This window comes from Tasmannia lanceolata, unplaced genomic scaffold (assembly GCF_043159265.1).
Source record: "Tasmannia lanceolata isolate RefF3 unplaced genomic scaffold, GAP_Taslan_0.1 ptg000037l, whole genome shotgun sequence".
NCBI lineage: Eukaryota > Viridiplantae > Streptophyta > Magnoliopsida > Canellales > Winteraceae > Tasmannia > Tasmannia lanceolata.
In genome coordinates, this window is record NW_027518714.1 from 51,735,462 (window position 1) to 51,751,933 (window position 16,472).

Sequence of the window (16,472 nt, forward strand, 5' to 3'; positions counted from 1 at the left end):
AAATATATTCAAATGATAGAATTTTAAGATGAAACTTCAGGAAATGCTAGAATAAGCACGAACACACATTTAGAAATCATCACATAAGCAAGATAAGGATCCATAATGGTTTAATACAATCGAACACTTAGTGATATGTGTTGTCATGTATGTCTGATTATTCGGTATACACCACATTTCACATACTATTCAAAAAAAAAAATACAACTAAGCAGTGTTGCATGGATACAGATTCGCGTGTAGGGATCCGACACAGATTTGAGGTGTCGGATTCGGCAAAGCCCCAAAAGTGAATTCGGATTCATGAAAAATGTGTGTGTGTGTGTGTGTGACTGCATATATATTCATGAAAATTTTGAGGGTAGAGGGGTAGAGGGTTGAGGGGAGTTTTGTATTAAGAGAGTTGAAGGAGGAAGGGGGTCGATGTTCGAGGGTCGAGGCGCTATGGTTTTTATTAAAAGTGTACGGGTTGTGCTTTCATATAAAAAAAGTTAAGAAAATACATTTAAAGGGAAAATATACAGGATTCGCATTACAAAAGAGACAACGATGAATCAGATTCGCCCGAAGAAAAGAAGATTCGTGCGGGACACGGCTGCGATAAGAATCCGGGTGTGTCCCACGTGAATCCATGTCCGATTCGGATGCAGAGACGTGTCGACACAGATTCGGCATAGGGGGGGCAAAGAATCCATGCAACATAGCAACTAAGGTTCCCTACCCTTGTCTAATCAAAAAGGCTTATCTTCCTATAAGTGTATCTCTTGCCTTATCTTTTCATCATCAAGAACCTTGCTAAGGAATAGATGAAAAAAGGTATATGTCAATTTGAAACAAATGCGATGTGTTAAGGATAGAAAGGGGAAAGCATAGGAGCCAAAGATGCAACCTATTCCCATCCCATCCTGCACATGGGTCTATATGTACATGGTTTTCTTTGAATAATTACCGAAAGCCCATGGGAAGTATATCACTATGTATTGTTGACCAATAACCCAAATATGCTCATTCATGTGCCTTTAATAAAAGCTCAGTGTATCATAATCACAAACTAATAGATAAAGAGGAACCAATCGAAAAAAAAACTCAGATATTCTACTAATGCAATTGTTTAGGCTGCGAGATCAAGTCTGGACTCCGTGGGAGCTAACTAAAGTGGCCTTAGAAATCGATAATCTTAGTAGAGAGGGTTTTCATTTTCATTTTTCCTTTTGAAAGGTACAATCATTATATTAAATTGATAGATGATCTTAGTAGAGAGTCGGCGCACTCCTTTAAACATATCCCAAGAAGCACCAATGATGTAGAGATACATCCTGATTGTTATCTTTCCAAAAAAAGAAGGGTACTTAGAGACAAATTTAAGATGTTTTGACTCTAACCAGCACAAACAATGTGCTTATAGGTCTCGTCTAGTAGAATGATGGTATATACAAGTTATTACTTTTTGGTTTATAAAATAGTTGTCCAGGCTATTTTGTTAAATATGGTTTTTAGGATAATTTATGGATATGGTTGGTTGTTACAGTTTTTAAATTAGATCTTATTAAAAAGACAATTTTAAGATGTTTTGACTCTAACCAGCACAAACAATGGACTTATAGGTCTTTTCTAGTAGAATGATGGTATATACAAGTTATTACATTTTGGCTTATAAAGTAGTTGTCCGGGCCATTTTGCTAAATATGGTTTTTAGGATATTTTATGGATATCATAGCTTATTTGGGTCATTCTCAAAAAAAAAAAATGGTTGCTTATTTGGGTCAAGAATTGGCTGTTAAAGTTTTTTAATTAGATGTTATTAAAAAAATCTCTCAAAGCATTTTGGAGTATAAATATCACAAGATGACCACAGACGATCAAAGGTAAAGCAGTCAGACAGTTTTCCTTCTGTTGTAAAATAGGAAAGAGCCACTCAATGTGACAAGCGAATATCCGAGACTACAAGGATCTGGTGCAGGATACGCCAAGTTCCAAAATCTTAGGATTGGATACGACAGGATACTATATGTGAGTGGGGAAGTGGTTAAAAATCCTTAAAGAAAATGTTAAAATGGTCCAAACCAAATGTGGTTTGAATTTTGAAACGCACACACATCTCTCCGACAACAAATCAGCAACTCATTCCCTAGAGACCTCTCTCTCAAGCGTAGGACTCCCACTGTCTTTATCATGTAAAATATAAAAAAATAAAGGAGCATTTAAAGCCTAGGATTCACATTTCCTTCATGATGAGGAATTTTTTTTTAATGATGAGGAATATAAAAAGAAAAAGAGGATTTATTCTAATAAGGTCATCTTTATTTTGTTTGTATATCAAAGACCAGCACATAAACAATAGTGGCAAAAGCAAAATAGAAACATGAGGAGGATATGAATCAAACGTATCTGACACGTATACCACACCCTTATCCTTATCGTAGCATGTTGAGCCAGGTGCTCCCCCCCCCCCCCCCCCCCCCAATTTTTAAGGATCCTGGTATCATAGGTTAAAAGTGATACCTTTGATGATGACTATTCCTTCACAGTATAATTCTAGAATCCCCATCCATCTCTTGTAGCTATCGCTTTCTTATGATTAGCCATTCACCGTAAAGTTCTAATAGGAAATCAATTGATGAAGGAAGGATATTACAAATTATAAGAGCGGGGCACAAAGGCATAAGCTCCATAGAACTTTAGCTTTGACATGCCATGAAGTAAGAGCCCAAGACTCAAACAGATTAGAAATATGTTCCGGAAGAATCCAACCCACTCCAAACAAACTAAATAAAAAATACTAAATCCCACAAAGCAAAAGCGCAAAGCAAGAAGAGGTGATCCATATATCCACATCACTCGAACACAATGTACAGTGATTAATTGTGATCATTTGCAGGTTCTGAAAGTGGTCAACGATAAGGATTTCATACAGGCACACTGACCAACATAAAGCATTAACTCTGTCAGGAAGATAGCAGAGACTTTTTTTAATGGTAACAATATTAAACCGAATTAGAAAAACGAACACTAAGACCAGGAAGGTCTAAAGCAACAGAGTGAAAAGAAAGCAACAAGAAAAAAAACAAATAAAATGCACAACAAAGATCCCCAGATATGGAAATGTCAAACGTCACAATCACAACTCTGTTGACTCTTGATCAAGAAGAAGACCGGCATCGCTAATAGGATGCATCAGACGTGTCGGATCTCTATGGTGTGACCATTGATCATATCAAGAATTTCCTTTAAAGAAACCACAAAAACCCATGGATAGAAAATATAATCTCAGTTCTCACCCACCTAATGACATGAGTCTCCCTCAAAAATGAGATGGTCAAGTTAAGTCTGATTCAAGAGATGGAATCCACTAAGAAAGTCTCCCTCAATAATGAGAAGGACAAATTGAGTCTGATCCAGGAGATGGAATCCACTAAGAAATGTCTGAATCTCCACCTCATTAGAGCCCTCCCCTTTACTAGGGCCCTGAAAAAATCTGTTTAACCTCTTTCCCATTATACCTAAGAAGACATCCAATGCAAGTCAGACCCAAATTAACGACATGGGGGCCTAGATATTCTTTTTAGTTTTATTCCATTCATCTGCTTATTTATGTAGTGTTAGATGTACAAGTGATGAAGTGAATAATGGATTTGGTGGCATCATCCTATAGGTAATAAAAGGATGAATTGGCTATAGAAAATCCTCTTCACATCAATTGTTTGGATTATATGGAAGGACAGGAATTATGGAGTCATTTATAGATATTCTTTTAATCTAAGCGTTTAATGAAGAAAATGAATGTTGAAATCTCAAAAGAAAACCATTTTAATTCTTGATGTATGGATTAAGCCTCCTAGTGTATGGTTTAAGCACAACATTTGATGAAAAAAGCAAAGTACATAGAAACAACAATATAGAGTCTGGATGAGCTAGCTTTAGAGATCCCAGTAGTATCATAATTTTGGCATATGTAGGTTTGAGATGAAACTCTTTGCAATGCAGAGAGGATGAAAGTTACTCGCAGAAATTGACTGTCCCAAGCATGAATTGAAGGTGATTCCTAGACAGTAGTTAATTGGTTAAAGAGGGTCTCTCGACCTCCTTGTTGTTTCTCAAAGACTCAAACAAGTTCAGGGAGATGGAAAATATTTAGTCAGTTAGTGTTACATGTAAATCTTGACATTTTTTATCAGTAGTTAGTTTCTTGGCTTCAGATGCCAGCCATGAACTTTGTAACCTTAATCGTATTGCTGTTCTTTTAATATATTTATTTTAAACTGCACAAAAAGCTAAAATACTTTTAAAGGTGATTTAGATTTTTCTATTATTTATTTATTGATCTTGCATGTGGAGAGCTATTATCTACATTGCTTGAGGTTGAAATTTTAATGATCACCAACAAATTATTCACAATGAAACATTGCAAATGTGAAAGGAAAACAAGCATTGGATAAAACTACAATTTACAGCAGAAAATTTGAATAAAAATGAAGATAAAGTACAAAACCCTAAAATCAACTTCTTCTTCTTCTTCTTTTTTTAATGGTAACAAACCCTAAAAGCAACTTAGGCCTGGATTTTTGCATCTCATATGATTTCCATTGCCAAAACCCTAAACCCATCAATAATCAAACATACCTATAGCGAGTGTAATCCCGGTGCCGTAATCCGTGCTGCATCTGTGCAGATTTCAGAAGCTGCAACACTAAAATTCACCACAAAATGAAATCAAAGATGCAATCCAATAAAAAAAAAAACAGTACAAAGATAAAATCGAAGAGAATAATAAGTATAATTCAAGAGAAAAACCATTGATTGAGAACTTCGGTTTGATCTGCTCTGAAGAATCAAATCTCTCCCCATCGATTTCCATTGCCAACACCTCGTTTCCTTTTCCCATCGATTACAAGAAACAAAAAAAAATCCACGGAAATAGTTTACCACGATCCGACCATTCGAATAATCGAGCCAAACGCCGGATTATTAATTCTCAAGATTTTTCAGAAATCTAGGGTTTCGAGAATAAGGAGAGTCTTTTTTTGCCGATAACTGCCTCCGAAGCGTGCCCGTGAAAGTCTTTTTGCCGATTAACTCCCTCTGAAGCTAAATTATTGGTATATAGTCCTTGAGAATTCCATATTTGCCAAATAGTCGTTGCTTTTGGAAAAAAATTGCAATACCAGCCCAAAAACATACGACCAATCCACCATCTTATAAGCTATGCTTATGAGTTATATGACTACTCTTTTTAAAATAAAAAGGGTGGCCCATGAAAGAAAAGGGACGAATATATCATTTTCCCTGTTTGGATTTTTGAAGATCCAAACCGTTCATTTGTTGGGCCAGAATGTAAATAGGCCTTGCCCCAAAAATCAGATCCTAACCCTTTCTATTGGTAGAGAATTAAAATATGGCATCCCCCTTCAACAGATTGGAGGGCTAGGATCATCCAATAGAGATGATTTTTGGGACATAGCCTATTTACATTGACGCCAAACAAATGAATGGTTTAGACCGGTGGTCCAATAGAGGTGGTCCAACGGTCCAACCTCCATTACAACGGAATTAGGCCGAAAGGGAAAGCATTTTGAATGGCTTATGTCAGTGATGTTTCCCTTTTATTTTACATCTCAAACCTTTCTCAATATTTGAATGGATGACTTTGGAGCAATGAACCTTCACTGCTACTGGGGTGGGGTTTCATATGTTTTTGCAAAGTGATTAAGGGCTACTGGGGTGGGGTTTCATATGTTTTTGCAAAGTGATTAAGGGCATCTTTGTTTGATTCACAAGCTCCTATCAGAGGGAATGAACTTAAAAGTCTGACTGATTAATCAATTTTGACATTTCATCCTCGATCTTGATACTTTAGCATGACATATCCAGACTAATTCTTTGGATTTTGTTTGTTCAGTTTTTCTGGTACACTTGGATTCGAGGAAATCTTCTTATGTCACACATACAAAATCTTCTCATGTTACACAGGATATTTTAGTTCCCAATGAAACTTCTATATCAACCATCCTAAAGGGTCTCAGTTTTTTCAGGCAGATGATATTCTCACTCCCCACGCATTACGTGTACACTCCCCTTATAACGTGATTTGACGTAAAAAGTGGGCAACTTCAACGCTTTTTGACGTCAAATCACGTTAAAAGGGGGGCGCATGCGTAATGTAGAGGGGTGAAAATATCATTGCCCTTTTTTTATCATTGCCCTTAATTATCAACTTTGTATGTAATCAAGGCACCCCCTTAATAATTGATCCAATGACAGCTGACATTGGATCAAATATCAAGGGGGCACTTTGTCGCACACCCATTACATGCATGTACATCCATTGTACAATTCAAGTATGATGTTAGGAAATTGGGAGTTTTGGTTATAAGGGAAGATGTCAAGGCAGATTTGAAGAAAATGGAAAGCATGACAAAGTGGGCAAATCTTACGACTACGGAGATTTCTAATTCAAGCACATTTTTTTACGCTGAATTGCAAGGTGAACCATTCAAACCTCTAAAAGGAGAGGCCCAAGCCTCATGAATATTTTATTTTTAAATTTAAAAAAAAAAATCAGAACCATTCAAAAAACAAAAAATCAGGAACATAAAAATAGAAAAACATCTAGAAATATGTTTGTGAAGTGTGGGTATATACCTTTTCATAATGATATTTATATGAATTTCATGTGAAATGTGGTGTATGTATTATGTATAACCTTAGTTATATTTACTGCTTTTGTGTATGTTTTGTATTAGGCCATCTTGTCTGCTTTCTTTGTTTCTCGACTATTATATTGATATAATTATTGCTACCTGTGGACCCCGATTCGAGAGAGGCGGTGAGGGACGTGCCCCCACGTTAAGTGTCTCAGGATCATCCACGTGAATGGAGAGCTCTACCAAGGAACTCTCGAAAGAAGTGCCTCTCACAGCATGAGTGGCGATATAAGGTGAGATACCTCTCGATTCGGGGACTAGCCCAGATTCGAGGCGTACCTTAAATAAAGAAGAGTCGTCATCCAAGGAAATGGGCCAAGGATCCCATACTATGCTCTGTTGCAACAGATAACCAGAGATATAAAATAAGGTTCGTGCCTGGTTACGAATTCGGAAGGTCTAAAGAGCACCTCATCCGCCCAAGTGCAAGCACCTGGTCTCTTATGCCATTTATTATTGATTTTTAAGAGTTTTGGGCGAAAGTCATATGAAATGGGAACTAATATCTCCGAGAAGACGTCTACCTAATCATGCATGTCTCGGAGATGATTAATGAACACACTTAAAAAGAAATAAAATAAGTGTCACCTAAAAGTAGCTAGGTTATGAATGTCAAACTTAATTGGTGTCTAAGTTATGGTGGACATACACATGCAAGCTACAAATAAAGGTATAGTATCAATACAAGAAAGTAAGAAAACACATCAAAACATAAAACACAAATTAATCCTATATATGACAGGACAAGACAAATCATAACTCTAATGCGACTTGACTCGGACCAAGATGGCCGTCCATCCCAGCTGCTCTACGTATCCCGGCCTCGGGAAGAATCAGAGTCAACGTAGTTCGATGCCCTATTCTAAACTACTATGCCTAACCATCTAGAACCGCTATCCTAGACTCGATCCACTAGACTCGACTGATTTTTTTAAAGCTTTTTTTTGTACGATCACTTAAGTTCTTGTGAATTGTAATTTTTAGGACTCTCTATATGCCCAAACTAATGCAAGTTGATTAGCCTTAAGCTAATGCAGGTGGGCCCTACATCCTATGTGTAACTAGGCTGTGCAACCTAAGGAAAACCATGGGCTGACTATATGCTTCCTAGTCTAGCCATCGGTTCGACTAGATGTCTAACCGATCAACTTGAGGCCTCCTAACTCTAGGGACACTCACACGACAGGACACACCATATCAATACAAATCAGGACAGACTCATAACTCTAAAACACCCCAAACAAACTAGGACAGACTCCTAACTCTTAGGGAAGATCTTTTTTGAAAAAGTTTTGAAGAAGTTTTGTTTTTTTGGAAAGTTTGAAATGAGTTTATTTTTAAAGGCTTGGCTGGACTTAGGATGTGGATCCCAAGCTGCACTACGTACCCTATGGAAAGGGATCAAGCCAACGTAGTTCAGAACAGAATTCCTAACTACTCCTAGGGACTCAAGATTTTTGAGATTTTTGATTTTTTTCAGATGTTTTTGATGGTTTTTGACACAAGAGGACAGAATCATATCATCATAAGAGGAGGACCGACTCCTGATATCCCACAAAGGTTGGACAGCATCCTATGCTTTGCGGGAAATGAACAGAATAACAACTCTGCAAGGGTTGGACAGCATCCTATACCTTGCAAGAGTGGATAGAAAAACACACGATTTGATGAAGGGTTGGAGAGAATTCTAACCCCTATGATGATAGGACCGACTCCTGAAAGAAAGACTGACTCTCTAGCTAAGGACAGACTCCTAGGCTAAGGACTGACTCTGAAAATAGGATTCTAAGAAGGAGGTGCTAATGAGACAAAGCATGTCTTCTAAAAGAAAATGAGCTAAAGGAGGGTGCTAGTGAGACTATGCAAGTCTTCTAGACACAGAGGTGGGCTCCAAGAGAGCTACTGACGAGACATGGCATGTCTCCTAAGGGTGAACTCACTAATGAGACAAAGCTTGTCTCTAAAGAGTGTATGACATTTCTGCGCGAGACATAGCTTGTCTCTTTAAAAGGGTTGGATTCTAGATGATTCTTTCACTGCCCTTGCAATGAAAAGACTTTATGATTTGAGAGATACCAAAAGACTGGGCAAGTCTTAAAAAAAAATGAGGGGAGTGCTACTTGGACTAAGCGAGTCCTCTATGGATGGGCTTGCTTAATACTCATGAACAATTTAGTTCTATGTTCAAAGTGATTAAAACCTTATATAAGTGTTCTGAATCATGAACTAGTGATATGATATTTCAAAAAAATGAATTGAGCTAATGCAATAATTCTTAAGCATTTTTACTGAAGACAAAAGAATTATACATATTCACCAAAACTAAAATCAATATTGCTAATAAAGGGATTACTGATAAGCGAGTCCCAGTTTGATGGTGTGGCATGGATTTGCAATTTTGTAATTTTTAGCATCCCTATCATTTTTTGGCAGTGTTTGTATCTCTGCTCACCGTCTTCGTTCCATAGCCTTTGGCTTCTTGTTTTGTTTTTTCTAATCCTCACATCGTCGGAAAAATAAATTGCTGATGCTAAGGTTCTTGGTTCGTTTTTCACACTGATTTACAATTAAGATACACAAAATAGGTTAATTCCTAGGTGTTGGGTAATAATCTGGTGTTTTGTGTGTGTGTGTGTGTGTGATGGCCAAATTGGGGTTTCGCAGGACCCCTACCAGAATATTGATATTAGAAAAGATATTACATTCTTCTATATGGAGCTCCGAAGGAGTCAAAATTTAGTATCTTAGAGAGTGGAGAAGGAATTGAGAGAGAAGGTATGGACTCTCCTTTGCAAGGGCAGTCAGATTTGGAGATATAGTTAGCTGCTCTATATGCGTACCACCAAGTGTGTACGATTCACCCTTGTAGATATCCGAGATTACCTTGATTGTGATCATGGAGTCAGATTCAATCCTGAGCTTGGCCCAGAAATGGCCACCTTCTTGATGCTGCCAAGGACACTAAAAGGAATCGTAAGTGCCTCGTATTAAATTCTGCAGTAATGTCCAAATGACTATGCTAATAGATTTTAATTGATCGTGTCTAGCCAGGCTGCCAGGGATCTAGTTAAAAAGGAATAGTTAACCATTTCTTGTTTCTTATTATATCTAATTTGGAAGTAGGTTTAAATAGACTGCTCACTTATTATCCAGTTACTTGTGTAGACTCCAGCATTTCTGAAAGCACTCTTATCCTGCTATCTATTTTTTTTATTTCATTGTGGATGGCAAGGGAAGCAGTTTTCACTTTTCAGAAGTAATTGGGTCCTTGATAGGCTCACTATGAACCCTCATTTCATCTCTTACCTGCCATCTCTTTATCTTTTTCTCTTGTATAATGTCGATGGGAGTATCCTTCCTAATTAGGGATTGCTTACGGATAGTGCTAGGTCATAGGGTGACCCTCGAGGTCAATAATGATGCCCAATAGGGAATCCTCCACCTCTTTAATTAGAGGAAAGTCATTTACAGTTTCAGTCTTAGCTTATGCCTCTGAAAATACCTGGCCAGGTGATTTGATAAATAGTTTGTCAAAATGTTTTCAAATTATATAAGATATATTTTCGGAAGAATTTGAAAATGCATTTGCGGGCCCGAGCTACTAGACTGGAAGGTATACCATTAGGTGAGCCCAGGGGGTACTGAGTGTCCACCCCCGTAGGGCCCAACTCAGTAAATGAGGAATGGAGGTAGGACATACGTCTATGATACGATTAGGGGTATTAGATGATCTGACGGTCATCTTCAGGGTAATGTCCTGGTGGGGGCCACTTACCTAAGTGCCATCGTGGTTGGACTACATGGCATAGTCGCCGTGGGGCCCATTATGGCTTTCGCAGGATAGACCGTCGGATCACTGCGTCGATCCCACTCATTACTTGCTTGTCCCATAAGGATCATTGGATGATCCGGGATCTGGATTTTATCTTTTGAACGGACGGATACGATCTCGCCTATATGAGATATAGGGAGGAGGAGCACCAAATCATATGGTGCGCGCACACACAAGTGCAAAATATTAATAAATGGGATTTATTAATTTATTTGGATAATGCTGAAATCCTATTGGCTGAGAATATTACAGAATATTTGAGAATATGTGTGAGAGATATTGGATTTAATTTCCATCATGGAAGAGTTTTCCTTTTGAAAAACTATTTCTTGCAAAAGAGTTGCCAAGAACAATGGCTTGCGCTTGCTTTCACTTTCTAAATCAAAAGAATCCAATTTTAGTAATTAAATCCGAGCAAGGTCACTTATATAAAGAGAGAGATTGGATTTGATTTCCAAAATAAAAGACTTTTTGGAAACATTGGCTTGCAAAGGGAATTGCTTAAAACAAAACTGTTTTGCTTTGGAAAGACATCTTGCTTGGTTTGACTTGCCAGTATCAAACGATTTCAACTTTAGTAAGTAAATCCCAGAAATCTTTTGATTTAAGAAGGCCATGAAGCTTGCATTGATTTTTCTAAAATCAGCACATTTCTTTTTGGCAAGTGGATTTGCAAAATTGCCAAGCTCGTTTGAAATTGGCAAGCATGCCAAAATTGCAAAGCAAGCAATCATATATACATAGAGGAGACATTGGATGTTGAGACAATTTTTTCCAGCCCTTTGGAACGTCCATAGCACTTCTCTATCTTGCAATATCTCTTTCCATCCCTTGTTTTGTCTTACTTGGATTAGTAAAATAAGCAAAGCACTAAGGACAAAGGAAGTGTTCCTTTTGTCTCATCTCTCAGCCAACAATTTCCAACACTAATACAGTAATACTTGCTGAAATAAAATTTTAAAAGTGTTGGAGAAGAGTTCTCCAGCCCTCCTTAAGTCCGAGCAAAGACCGGAAAGCCGCCACTTCAATTTTCGGAGTCCGCACCTTTGAGAAGGGCGAGCCGACCAAGCGAGGAGTGAATCTTGCAGAGATTGTCGGTTGGGCAATCACAAAACCTTTGTAAAGTATTTTTATACTTCTGAATTTTTGTTCCTCACTAATAGCATCTAGTAACTAGGTCCGTGGGATCGCGGGAAACAGGCAGAAAGTTTTGGTTTTACTAGTTCCGAGGCTTCCGCTGCGCCTCTTCGCCCGCCTCCCGCGTTACAATATAACCCTCTGCAAATACACCATAAGTAATATGGTGCATGGTACTTTATAACAATACAATATTTCCCTACATTTCAATTTGTGCAGATGTTGATGTTTCAATCTGTTCTACACATACTTTTCAACAAAAAAAAAGAATCTGTTGTACACGACATACTAATGGCCTTGTTGCTCTACACACTGATAATAAGCAAGCCCGACAAAAAGTAGTACAAAAATACCTCACACTACATGAATAGATCAAAAGCACCTTAAAATTAAAAAAGTTGATTTCTTTTCAGCTTGTGTTCTTAAAATTCCATTACTTCAATGAAACGGAAATAAAACCGAGAAAATTGATGCAATCTTGATGTAATAGCAACAGTAATTAAGAGAAAAGGCGATCAATTTACAGAAATCATATCTGAAGATCTTTCCAATAGAAGAGGCTCTTTTGTTGCTCTCCGGTTCTTGGTTTTCATCCCCATTCTCACATTGGGTGGGAAGGTGGGTTGTGGTTGTTAGTATAAGAAAAGACCATAATGAGGACCAAGACTTCATGACTGAACACTCTGATGAATGATATTTCATTTTTCTCATTTGGGTTTGTCATATAAAGGCTTGATATTCATTTCCATTTTGATATGGAGGCCGTAAACCAGAAGCAAAAATTTAGAAGGGAAGAATAAAACCTTTTCATGGAGAAGCTCCAGCTTGTTCTTTTTTTATAATGCTTTCTCTTTCTCCATGACTTCCCATGCAGCTCATTAAGACTGTCAAAATCTGTAGGTGCAAAAATTAGAGACACTATCACTCGCATCACACAGAAGCATACTTTTCGGATAGGTATGTGTTCTTCGTTATGCTGTTCATTAGCATCTTGAACTTCATACTGCAGTCACCTCCACTGGAAACAAATAAAAATAAAATAAAATAAAAGACATTGAAGAATAGAAGTACAAAGGAGTATTAAGAAAAATCAACAAGTACTATGCTACAATGTTCTATTTAAGAATTAAGCATGGTCAAGTACCTATAAATCAACACACATTATGTGAATTAGATAAAGATAGAGTTATCTAAATTTCTTACTTTAATCCTGAAACTTATGAGACGATGAGGTCTTTATTCGTATGTAAACCAGACACACAAATGGCAGCCAAATTTGTATTTGACATTACAAGTCTAAACACCGCTGCTATGTCATATCCATGTTTCATTTATGCAACATAATCAGTATAGCATGTCCCTAGCAGGTCTTTGGTAGTGAAGCCAACTCATGCCAGAATCCAAATACATCTTATTCAAGGCACTATTAAATAAACTTCACATAATAAAAATTTTAAGTGATATTTGACATGGGAAGCCTGACAACTTTTTCTATCATTCCTCAGGAGCGAAGTGCCCATGTATAACGACGGAAGCAACTTCACACATCCACCACCCAGCCATTGGGGAACATCAAACCCCCTGTGGAATCACTGTTGTACCCTACAAACCTTTGAACCCAGTAAGAAAGTTCTATTGAAGGAGAAAGAACTATAAAGAAAAAAAAATGCCAAACTTGGAATACTAGGCATCCAAACAATACTAAATAACATTATGCAAACCATGACAAGACTTCCTCATCTTGTCCATCATATTTCACTTAAACAATATAATTTCTTGATGCATGGAGTCTTTGCCCCCATATTCCGAATCCGTGTCGACACGAGTCTACACACGTGAATCGGTCATGGATTCATGTGGAACACATCTAGATTCTTAATGTAGCCGTGTAGCACGCGAATCTAGTTTTTTTAGGGGAATTCGACACCCTGCTGTCTCTTTTAAAATGTGAATTCTATATGTTTTCACTTTAAGTGTGTTTTCTTCTGAACTTGTTTTTCTTAATAAAATCACAACCCTTCATGTCTTAATAAAAACCTAGCACCATGACCTTCCACCCTCGAATATCAACCCCCTTCCCTCTCATAGTCGACTCTCTTAATACTAAACCTAACATCTCGACCATTCACCCTCAAAATTTTCATATATATATAGGGGAATGGTTCGTAGGTTCTAGCTTACCGTGAGCTAGAGTGCCATAAACACATGGGTCCCACGTGTTTTGGGTGATCCAAACCATTCATTTGCAAGGCCCCAACATAGATAGGGTGTGTACCAAAAATCAGGTCCATAGGATCATCCTATATATATTTATGTAATAAAAATTACCGAAGCTATGAATCTTACTTTTTGGAGTTGGCTGAATCTAGTACTTCGAATTCATTTCAGATCCCGACATGTGAATCCGAATCTCTTAATACTAAACCTTCCCCCTCACAGTCAACTCTCTTAATACTAAACCTAACATCTCGAACCTCCACCCTCAAATTTTTCATGATATATATATATATATATATATATATATATATATATATATATATATATATATATATATATATATATATAGGGAAATGTTATCCACACTACCATATTTTGATGACCACACTCCTCACTTTTTAAAAAGTATGGTGTGGCCTGCACCATAGGATGATCCAAACCGTCCAATAGATGGGCCACAGCCTAAATAGGTTGTACCTCGAAAATCATTTTCATTGGTTGATCCTAACCCTCCGATCTATAGGGGATATAAGAGACCCTCTATAGATTGGTGGGTTAGGATCAACCTATGGAAATGATTTTTGGGGAACAACCTATTTAGGCTGTGGCCCATCTAATGGACGGTTTGGATCATCCTATGGTGCGGGCCATACCATACGTTTTAATAATATAGGAGCGTGGTCATCAAAATATGGTAGTGCGGATAACATTTCCCGATATATATATATATATATATATATATATATATATAATTTTTTTATGTAATAAAAATTACTGAAGCTATGAATCCTACTTTTTGGAGTTTGCTGAATCTAATACTTCGAATTCATTTCGGATCCCGACATGTGAATCCAAATCCATGCAACATAGCTTGATGCAGTTCGTCCTGCGATAAAATATATAAGATCAGGAACAAGAAGAGAGGGAGCTCAGTACCATAAAAATGGGCCCCGAAATTACCTTTCAGCGGGCCGGGAAGAGGAGGAGGGGGGATACCTCTCTGTCTTCTATCTTTCTGCATGTATTTCTAGTCTGCAGGAATTTCATATTTGAAGATTGATGATCCTGAGTCGATCCAAAGGACACCGGGTGTTGTATCGCTTCAAGGAAAATGTTACAACTATGAATCACCGAGGATAGGGTTTTCATTCCCCTTTATTTGTGAGTATTTTTTGGACTATACCAAGGTCAGCACATCATCAATTTTACTGCTGCAGCTTTATTTATAGAACTGATTTATTCCAAGAGGGCTGTTCCCTTCAAGAAAGGCTGAAAATTTTGCATGTTTTGCTTGTTTTATTAGTTTATATATTGTGGATTGGCTATTGTGAATGACAACATCATAGCCTACTGATGCTGATTATAGGCCCAATAAGAGGCATATTTGCCCAATATGACTTTTAGAAATTTATTTCCATATTATTTTAGTTTATTGGATTTTATTTTCCATGTTGTTTAGAATTAGAAAGTTTAGTCTTTTAGAAATTCTTATTTTCGTAGGTTTCTACCTTTTAGGTTGTCAATTGCCTATTTATAGGCCTCTTTACAGTTTTTTTGTAACTTGGATGATTAATTGAATGAATTGAGATTCTCCCCTCTAATTTCCTCTCTTCTTCTCCCCCAAGTCTTCTCCTCTTTCTCCTCTATTCTTCTTCTTCTTCTTCTTCTCCTATTCTCTTCTATTCTTCTTCTTCTCCTATTCTTCTCCTTCTATTCTCGTCTTCCCATATTCTTCTTCTTTTTGTCTCCCCTTTCATATATTTCTCTCCCCTTTCTTCTATTTCCCTTCACGGTGCTGCATGAATTTGGTATCAAAGCCAAAGATCCAAGAGCGAAGGTTCCCAAGCGCACTTCGCAGTGGAAATCGCCATCAACGTCCTAAACCTGTTCTCGAATCGCAGGAAATTTTCGCCCCATAAGTCGCTGGAATTTTCATCAACGTAAGCCGCGAATTGATCCCTGTTTGTTGTTGCATCAAACCCATCGTCAATACCCTATTCCTTCATCCCAAACAACCCTCAACTTTCAGCCAAACAATACCTATCCTTGTCCATTCGAACCAGCCCAAGACCCTCTTTACCATCACCCATCTTTCACACAAACACCAACTGAGACCCCCTTCAAATCCTTCCACTTCAACCTAAATTCCAGGCCCTTTCTCCCATCTATTCTTAATCAATTTGCAAACCTTAACCCAAGGTTCATCTCCCTTGCATATCACAGAACCACCATCTTTCCCATCTCCTTGCCGCTGGAATCGCAAGCCCTAAGCGCATCCGAAGTTGCCCTGCATCTTGAGTCCCAAAGACAGGCTTTGCATATTCACCAAGTTTCTATTTTGTGGCCGGTTACGTGCACCACACGTTTCTAGTAAATAGAGAGTATACGGGTAAGTTACAATTAACTTGCCAATTCTATTTGTGGGTTGCTATCTGCAATAGGAGCACCGTATTTTCTTGATTTGGAAGGAAGATAAAGATAGGAAGTTAGATTCTATCTTTATCCTGGGTAACCTGGAGTCACAAGTAATGTGACCTGCATTCATAGGTCAGAAAGAGGTAAGCTTGCCTTTACTTATTTTTATT

At 37.7% G+C, this 16,472-nt stretch overlaps 1 protein-coding gene across 4 annotated transcripts in view; it reads right to left on the reverse strand.

Annotated features, from left to right (window-relative positions):
- The window catches only part of LOC143860782 (uncharacterized), a 35,391-nt gene extending 30,215 nt beyond the window's left edge, over positions 1-5,176 (reverse strand). For 2 of the 4 annotated variants that reach the window (XM_077371597.1, XM_077371596.1), the window contains exons 1-2: positions 4,792-5,174; positions 4,621-4,687 (exon numbers count right to left, since the gene is read on the reverse strand). The gene's annotated coding sequence lies outside the window, so the exon portion shown is untranslated. Of the gene's footprint in view, positions 1-4,620; positions 4,688-4,791 lie in introns of all 4 variants that reach the window. The other 2 variants (XM_077371599.1, XM_077371598.1) reach the window with 2 other exon arrangements.
- Positions 5,177-16,472: the final 11,296 nt, after the last annotated feature.